Source organism: Carlito syrichta, unplaced genomic scaffold (genome assembly GCF_000164805.1).
Source record: "Carlito syrichta isolate Samal-C Ts95f unplaced genomic scaffold, Tarsius_syrichta-2.0.1 Scaffold306795, whole genome shotgun sequence".
Classification (NCBI taxonomy): Eukaryota; Metazoa; Chordata; class Mammalia; order Primates; family Tarsiidae; genus Carlito; species Carlito syrichta.
In genome coordinates, this window is record NW_007250891.1 from 758,314 (window position 1) to 767,845 (window position 9,532).

Below are 9,532 nucleotides of genomic sequence, written 5' to 3' on the forward strand. Positions count from 1 at the left end.
AGTTGTTGGAGAGGATGTGGCAAAAAGGCAACACTCCTACACTGTTGGTTGGAGTGTAAACTAGTGCAACCTCTGTGGAAAGCAGTGTGGCGATTCCTAAAAGCTCTAAACATCAACCTCCCATATGACCCTGCAATCCCTTTACTCGAAATATACCCTGAAGAACTCAAATCACTCTATCAAAAAGATACCTGCAAACAAATGTTTATCACAGCATTGTTCACAATAGCTGTGAAAATGACTGACAGAGGTGGGAAACTATGGGGGGGAGGAGGGATGGGACTAATGGTAGTAAATATCTGTCTGGGATGGGGAGACACCTGTTATCAACAAGGGGGCCTGAATGAAGCATATTTGTATACCTAACCCTAAACTGTACCCCACAATATCATAATAAAAAATACTGATTTAAAAAAAAAAATTAAAAGCCATTCATTTATACAGTGTTCCTGAATGGTAGAAGAAGAAATGAGATCATAGAATCTATGTACATATATAATCACTAAGAGTCTAGAAATGAAGAATATGTTCAGACCCTGAACATTTACCATAATACCATAAGAAAGGGATGGACAATAGCGGGATACTGCCAAGGTTGGTGGGGTGGGGGACACAACATCAATAAAAGTACCTGATCTCAAACCAGGCAAAGTGGGGACCAAAGGGAGGCCCAAACGTTACCTGTAGGAAGACCAATTGTATACCTAATCCTGAATTGTACCCCACATCTTTAAAATTAAAAAATAAAGAAATTAAGCTTATGTTAAGAAGACTTATTCTATTCTTTTATTTAGGGGAGAGGTTGCAAAATTGTAATTTGTAAAAAAAAATATTGTGTACAAAAGCTCAAAAACCAAGCATTAGCACAAATTGGCAATAACTGCAACTTAAACTAAAAACTATACCCAACTACATCTTTACTGTGACTATGCAACTTTTGTTTTATGGCCTGCAGGTTTTTACTGAGGTAATATAACCTCTTATCTCTTCCACCACTACAAAAACTAAAGTAAACATGCAAACACAATCTCTGCAGCTTCATTCTTCATGGCTGTTTTTGGCAATGCTTCCAAATCTTGAAAGCAAAATAACCTGCAGGCTCTATTCACAATAGCAAAAACATGGAACCAACATGTTGCCCATCAAAGCTGGACTGAATCGAAAAATTTTGGTACATATACACAATGGAATATTATGCAGCCATAAAGAAGGACAAACATATGGACCTTGCAGCAACTTGGATGGATTTAGAGTCAATCATACTCAGTGATCTATCACAGAAACAAAGAACAGAGTACCATATGTTTTCACTCATAAGAGGACCTTGAACAATTATTATAATACTACAAGAAAGGGATTGGCAGTAGTGGGAAACTGTCGGGAGGGTGGTATTGGCATTTCAGAGCAACTGCTGGGGAAGGAAGGGCATACCTCATCAACAAGGGTACCTGCATAACCAACGTTTGTATACCTAACCCTGAATTGTACCCCACATCTTTATAATAAAAAATAAATAAATAAAATAAAATAAATAACCTGAAGAAGTAAATGAGGAGGATGAAAATGCTATATGTAATGTACGAAAACCAATCTGAGTATGAAAAAAGAAAATACTAGAAGGAAGAAAAGTTGAGCAGCAGTCTACCACCAAGAGAAACAGAAAATAAAGAAGTGAGGGGACAATTACTCCTCTGGCCCTTCTTCCATATTATCTCCCAAGTAGAGGAGTGTGAAGCCAAAATTTCAAACTCTGGAAAGGTAATGACTTTGAAGGAGGAGCTAGGGAAGTGAATAAATGAAAAAGTAGCAAAGCAGTAGGTTTAGCTGTCAATGAGTATCTTTGCTCTGGCATTGGCAATTTCAATACGATCTTTGTTGGTGTCAGCCTTTTCTGTGATCCGTTCTATTTGTCGATTTTTAGCTTCAATCTCATTACTCATGTCTAGGGTAATGTTTTTTAGTTATACATTTAATGTATCATTAGTTATACATCATTAGTTATACGTTTAATGTAGCCACTGCTGGCTGCTCCTGTAGTTGGTTGCTGAGACTGACCATTTGTTACCCAGCCTAGCCGTTTAGTTACCTCATTGCTTGGTGAGTTGTCTCCACCATCTTCTCATGTTGTTTTAGGCCTTATCAGACTCAAAGTTCTTTGTTCTATTACGTAGGCATACACAAAGGCCACAGCATTTGTTGAGTTCTGTTAAAGTCTTCTCTGCCTCTCTTGTATCTTTCTTTATTTGGTCCATGCCTTCTTCTATGTGGTTTAGTTGTTCCCTTGTTCATCCAGCATAGCAATGGTCTTGATTCCTGCATCCTGAGACTTAATGGCCAAACCCAGAATTCTCCTTGTACTTTCCAGAGATTCATCATTAACTTGGTGAGTCCTCTGCTGAATTTCTTCTGATGACAGATTACCCATGAAGAATCAAAACTCTATTACACACAGAAATAGAAATGTGAATATTCCTCTGCTCACCTCTTGCTGTGCAGCCAGGTTCCTAACAGGGTAGAGAAGGGTGCCAATCCTGGCCTGGGGGTTGCAGACCCTTCCCCAAGCAGTTCCAGCAACTCCTCTCTGACCGCAGCTACTGGGACACCGCAAGACTGGACCTGGAGCTTTTGTATTTTTTTAAATGTATCCATTTCACTATAAAGTACCCAAATTTTGATATCAGTAAGAGCCACTGTAATGTCCCCCTTTTCACAACTAATACAAGTAATTTGTTGGGGTTTTTTTTACTATTTTTCCCCAGAGAGCTGAATTACCATCACACTACCATAACTGTTTGCTATTCTTTTTTGTTCTTTTGATCCTTTTGTCTCACTCTGCTTCCACTTGGATATTTTCTATTGAACTGTCTTCCAGTTCACTAAATCTATGTTCTGCGGTATCCAGTCTCAAAAAATTCATCTACTGAGTTCTTAATTTTAGAAATTATATTTTTTAGCTTTATATGTCTATTTCATTTTGATTCCAATTCTGTGGTGACATTTTCAATCCTTTTATCTATTTGCTCATATTTTCCTAAAAATATTAACTGCAGTTATTTTAAATTTCTTATCTGAAAATTCCAATATCTGGACCACATGTGGCCCTATCACAATTGTCTCCTTTTTCTTTTCATGGTAAAATCCTATTGTGTAGCCTCTAGTAGTTTTGTATATACTGTATGCCAAGTTCTGTGTGTTACAAAAAATAATACAAAAGCTCCAAGTAGTGTTATCTTTCATCAAAGAGAGTTTTTCCTGTCCTCTACTAACATATAGGATGAGAGGCAGATTACACCTCAATCCTATTAAACATTAAGTTTTAATAAAACTCAAATTTACCTCTGGGTCACCTCTTTTCCTCACGCTCTTCTGAACTTTTCATTGAGAGCCTGGTAAGTTTTCTATCTCTTCAGCTCTGACAAACTGGAAGATCCAGCTTTGCCCTTCCAAGTTCCTTTTCTCAACTTTTCAGACTCCTGCTCCTCTCATTTTAAAATCTAGCACGTGTCTTGAGGGGAAGATCAACTGCATGTTGAAGTCAGGTTCCTCCCTTGGTGAGTCTTTGTTTCCTAACTATCATGAGACCACAAGGAATATCACTCTGCCTTTTAGAAACTTTCAGCTTAGCTCCTCAGCTACCTGTGCAACACAAACACTCAGCTAATGTCTTGTAGGAAAAATCACACATGTACTTGGAGTGCTTCAAGTTTCCTTTTTTCACTTTAATGCAGACATGATCACTAAAAACTTTTTTTCGTGTCTCTTTCTCTTAGCAAAATTCATCTGCCTAGGCCTAACTAAATCCTCAACCCATTCCCAAAACTGGCAAATTACCCCAGAGGAAGAAAGGACTGATGTTCATCCATCTACCTGAGAATGGTTCTTCCCTCTCTGGAATTTCAGTATTGTAAACTTGCTTTTACAGCTCTCAAACCATTAACAATAGATTTATAATTTATCTGACTTTTGCAATAGGAATGCTGGCCTGCTACAATTTATATAGCCTACCTATTAGTAGAAGTCCCAACATTTAAGTTTTTAAACATTTAAGATTTGAGTAGCCAAACTAAAGCAATACTGACCTCATCAAATAAACTATGACAAGGTTAAGGACTAGGCTGAAGTACCCGTGGTTCTCTTGGCTTTCTCTCATTGCTACAAGATAAACAGACCTTCATCCATTACACCTATCATGCTTCAAGCAGGATAAAAGACAAAGTCCGTAGAGTAGAAAAGGCATACTAGCAATGGATCACCAACTTTTTTTTTTTTTTTTTTTGAGTTGGAGTCTCACTTCTGTCGCCCAGACTGTAGTGCAGTGGCCGCTCCCGGCCACCGCAGCCTCGACCTGCTGGGCTCCCGCGATCCTTCTGCCTCAGTCTTCCAAGTAGCCGGAATTACAGGCATGCACTACCACGTCCGGCTGATTTTTTTTTTTTTTTTTTTTTATTGTAGAGATGAGGTCTTGCTGCCCGGGTGGGTCTCGAACCTGCGGGCTCAGGTAATCCTCTCACCTCAGCCTCCCAAAGATGCGGGATTACAGGCTGAGCCACCGAGCACGGCTTGGATCACCAACTTTTAAGAAATATTCCCAGAAGTCTTAACCTTAAACTTTCATTTGTTTATCATCGACCCAAACTGTATCACTTGTCCACGTTTTTCTATAAAGGAAACTTGGAAATGTAATTTTTTTTTACCTGAGTACATTGTTGCCCCCATGAAAATTGGGCTTGTCATAGTAAGAAAAAGGAGAAAATGGGCTAGGTGGACAGCTAACAATCTCTGCTACCGTTCCATTCTTAGCACTTTTTAAGCTTCTTTCTTATCTAATAAATTCCTCTCTATAATTGCACAAGAGAAAAATTATTTTCTGCTCCAAGTACTTTATCAAAAGCCCAAGGAACATTCTGCCATTTCATATTTGCATGCAAGCAACACAACTTCCCCATCTGTAGTGGTTCTTTATCAATGGGAAAGAAATAAGCTTACTGGCAACATGTTTCTATGTCACTCAGTTCTTCTCTCCAGTAACAAATGTTTAGAAAATAATTTATTTACTGATCTTTGCCAAACTGCTTTTGAGGATTCAGACTTTCAAAGTAAGTTTTAAAAAATAAGTTCTAAGTAGAACATATTACTGTTAAGTAGCTTTGGACTGTCACCTGATGAAATGACAATGGTTTATTTTTCCTTAAAAAGAGAACATAATTTAGAATCCTTCCTAAGTAAAGCATGTAATTAGAGCACACAAAGCTATGATTTATTTGTGACAATGATTAAGTGTTTTCTATATCTTTGGTAAGAGAGAAGAGAAGCAACATGCTTAACTTTTAGTAAGGTGGGTTGGTAATTAAGACCACAAAAACTATGAGAGAATAAAATATATTACCAGGAAAATTAATTCAATCAACTTTAGGAATTTCAAAACAAAGAGTAGAAAAATCCTTATGGAAATGATCTTATTCAGAGGATGAAAGACTAGATGGCCATTGTAACTCTTTGAGATTTTATAAATAAAATATAATTGTGACTTAAAGACATCTTACAATGCATAGATGAATTATGAAAAGATCTAATTTCAGATAATAATAAAATCCCTGGTACCTTCCAGATATTCTGCAAATAGCAGGGTGGAGGATATAAAAGTTCTAGATATTATTGTTAACATTTTCACAGTGAATAAAAATTCAATAATTAACTTCTCCTTTTGGTCCCTTCAGATAAACAAATAAGATTAGAGAAACTAGTTGAACCAAAAAGAAAAAAAGAAGGGAAGAATCACATACTTGCCACCAATTAAAAAGGTGCTACTTTGTTAACAGTTGCTCACAGTTTTAGGAGGAAATTTTTCACTTTTCAGCTTCTGTCGTCATGGTAATAAAAATTGAGACCTATTTCTTCCCAGTTCTAAAATTTCATGTAGCAATGACTCACTGAACTATGAGACAACTCTAAAAGAAAAAGCAGTGGGTAGGAGGGAATATCATCTGTTGAGCCCCTACTAGGTGCTAGGCACTTTACATCATCTCATTAACCTTAATATGAACACTGGGAGATATTTTCCATTTACAAAGGAGGAAACTGAGGCTCATGAAGCTTCTTGATCAAGAATACATAAGTAGTCAAATTGGAATTCACATGTTCCTGACTTTAGAGCTCATGCTGTATTCTCCTTATCACGGTTTTTCCAGACCAAAAAATTAGTGTAACCTTTAACCTTAGGCCCTCGGTAAGAATTTCAGGTATTTTTCTTACTCTTTTGAAAATTGAAAACAAAAGTAAACTGATCTTCAACAGAAAGAGCTTATCACTTTTCCGGGAGCTTGCACATAGAAATTGCTGATAATTATATATACGCCTGAAGTAATATGCTACAATATTGTTCTAGTTATAAAATGAATATGTACTTGGAATACTTAAGGGAGAGAAAATACAGAGTGATGGGAGTTGAACTGATTAAGTTAGCATTCCCAAATAATTACTGACTGAGGGTATTTTATGCTGACTTAAAATTTTACTTTAAGATGATTTTTTTTCTTTCTTTTTTGAGTTGGAGTCTCACTCTCTTACCCAGGCTGGAGTGCAGTGGCATGTTCATGGCCACCCCAGCGTGACCTGCTGGACTCCAGCGATCCTTCCACCTCAACCTTCCAAGTAGCTGGAACTACAGGCACGTGCTATCACGCCTAGCTAATTTTTTATTTATTGTAGAGACAAGTCTCATCAGGTTGCCCAGGCTGGTCTCGAACCCGTGGGTTTAGGCAATCCTCTCGCCTCCGCCTCCCAAAGTGCTAGGATTACAGTCTTGAGCCACCACGCCTGGCCACATTCAAGTATCTATCTTTAGAGTTTATGTGCATGTTTTCATTTTTTGTTCTTTCTTTCTTTTTTTTAATGTTTGTTTACTTTGTTTTGGTTCGGGGTTTTGGATTTTTTTTTCCCTGAGAGGATACAGGACAGTATAGAAGCACCTGTAAAATAAAGATGACAGAAAATCGGGGCAGTGATCAGGATGTTGTGCCATTTCTGTCCATGTTTATACTGGTGGATGGGTTCAAATTCCTCTGACAGTAGTCTCAGGGCAAAAGACCAAAGGAAGTATATTTATGAAAGAAGGCTCTGAACACAACAGAACTATTTTTTGGTCCAAGTGATCATGTGTAATACAGAATCAGAGAGATTATTCTCCCTTTCTCCCAATTCCACCATGAACATAGTTTTGGCACACAGTAGGCAAAGAACAGCAATGTCCACCAGACAGCATCCTAAAAAAAGATTCTTTGTCAGGAGAAATGCATTTTCTTGGTGGCTTGCAGTCAGGAGGCGTTCACAAAATTGGAAAAACACAGAATTAGTCATGAGCACATGAGAAACACCAGAATTATGGAAGTTCTATGAAACATGTAGGATAAATTTTTTAGAGGAAGATGAAGTCCTATGAGAACAGGGAGGGCTAAAAGGGCAGTGTGGGCATAAATGTTATACAGCCACAGTCTTATTCAAAAACCTACAAATATTTTCTCTCATTCTGTGTACTGTCTTTTCACTCTCTTGATATTGTCCTTTGATGTACAGATATTTTTGGATTTTGGGGTTTGATGTATCCAAGTTATGTTATTTCTTTTGCTGCCTGCGTACTTGGTATCATATTTTAAAAACCATTCCCTAATCTAGAGTCATGAAGACTTAGACCTACTGGTCTTTCTAAGAGTTTTATTGTTTTGGCTTTTATGTTTATGTTTTTTATCCATTTTGAGTTAATTTTTGTTTATGGTGTAAGATAGAGGTCCAATTTCATTATTTTGCATATGAATTTACAGTTGTCCCAGCAGCATTTGTTGAAAAGATCATTATTTTTCCACTGACTATTTAGATATCCTTGTCATAAATAAATATCTCATTTCTGGACTTCCAATTATATTCCATAGATTTATAAACCCATCTTCATGTCAGAATCACAGTCATGATGACTGTAGCTTTGTGGTAAATGTTGAAATCAGGATAAGTGAGTCTTCCAACTTTGTTTTTCTTTTTCCAGATTGTTTTGGCTATTCTGGGACTCTGGGATATACATATTTTAGGATCAGTTTGTCAGTTTCTGTGCAAGAAAAAACAAACAGCTGAAATTTTTATAGGGATTGTGTTGAATGTCTAGATTAATCTGGGGAGTATTGCCATCTTAACAACATTAAGTCTTTTGATACACAAATATGGGATGTCTTTCCATTTATTCAGCTCGTTTTTCATTTCTTCAGGAAATAAGAGTCATGCACAGGAATCAGAACTAAGAGATTCTAAAAGAATACCCAGAAAAGGAAAAGATGCCTGAAAACTTTCCAGTTTCCTTATGGAGGTCTGACTATATTTAGTGCACATGTGTCCATGAGATCTCTTTGTTTCCTACAGTTAATTTACTATACTAAATATGGCTTGGATGGGTTTCTGCTCCTTGTATAATCAAATGATCCTGAATTAAGACATTATCTATCAAGATTAATAAGACTTTGAAAAGTTCAGAAATTGTCCAAAAATCAGAGCACTGGAAATAGTAAATAACAGAGTTGAAATTTGAATCCAGGTTTGGCTGACTCCAAAATCCACGCTTTTCCCATTTCCATCCTTTATGACTCCTTAGGTTTAATTGCCAATATGCCTTTAAAAGTCAATTGCAGGTATACTAAGTAACTACTTATCCATCAAATTGCACATCTGCCTCCTTAGGCAATTTTTCTTAAATAACATTTCTAATTTTACGTGACTCTCTAACCTGCTTAGCCATAACCCCCAGAAGTTCTCCCTTTTCCTGATTTTTCTATGCCTAGTGGTTGAAGTTTTGATTCTTCATACTCTGAGGATTATGGGAGAAATTGTTTTTTTATTCTCAAATATTATGTTTCTATTAATATATCCCAGCATCATGTTGGCTTTTAATAATAGAACAATTCTATGATACTTCTCATCTTGCTCCAAAAAAAATTATGTACATTTGCAAACCACAGCTTTATACCAATCAATGTGACAGTGTACAAAAAAGTAAACACTATCTACACAATTTCAGCAGACAGATTTTCTTCTCTTCTTTCTTACTAACAGTGGGAAGTCTTCTCCAATAACAAATAACATTGAAGAGACAAAGCCCAGAGAGGAGGGGTAGAAGCCTGAGATGGTGTATTTTTAGTCATTTTGATTAAATTATGGAGATGTGAAGTTGATAATTTATTGAGGGGAACAGGGAAGTCTATGTAAATGTTTGCAGATGAATAATTAATGTGACTTTCCAACATCACTAGGCCTTTAATTAAAGCCACTGTGAAACAAAGCAAGAACCAAAGAACACAATTATTATAGCAGCTAATTGTAACTTTCCCATCCTAAGTAACATTTGAAAGTCCATGCTTAATTTGCATCTTTAAAGGAAGCTAGTTCAGACCTCTGGTGACAGTTGCTTTTTATTTAATTTTAACTACTTTCCTTCAGATAAAAAAAATCTGATCCGGGCTCGGTGGCTTAGCCTGTAATCCCGTGCCTTTGGGAG

General features: G+C 36.8%; 1 pseudogene; it reads right to left on the minus strand.

Moving 5' to 3' along the window:
* Positions 1–1,709: 1,709 nt before the first annotated feature.
* On the minus strand, positions 1,710–2,425 carry LOC103265732 (annotated as a pseudogene).
* Positions 2,426–9,532: the final 7,107 nt, after the last annotated feature.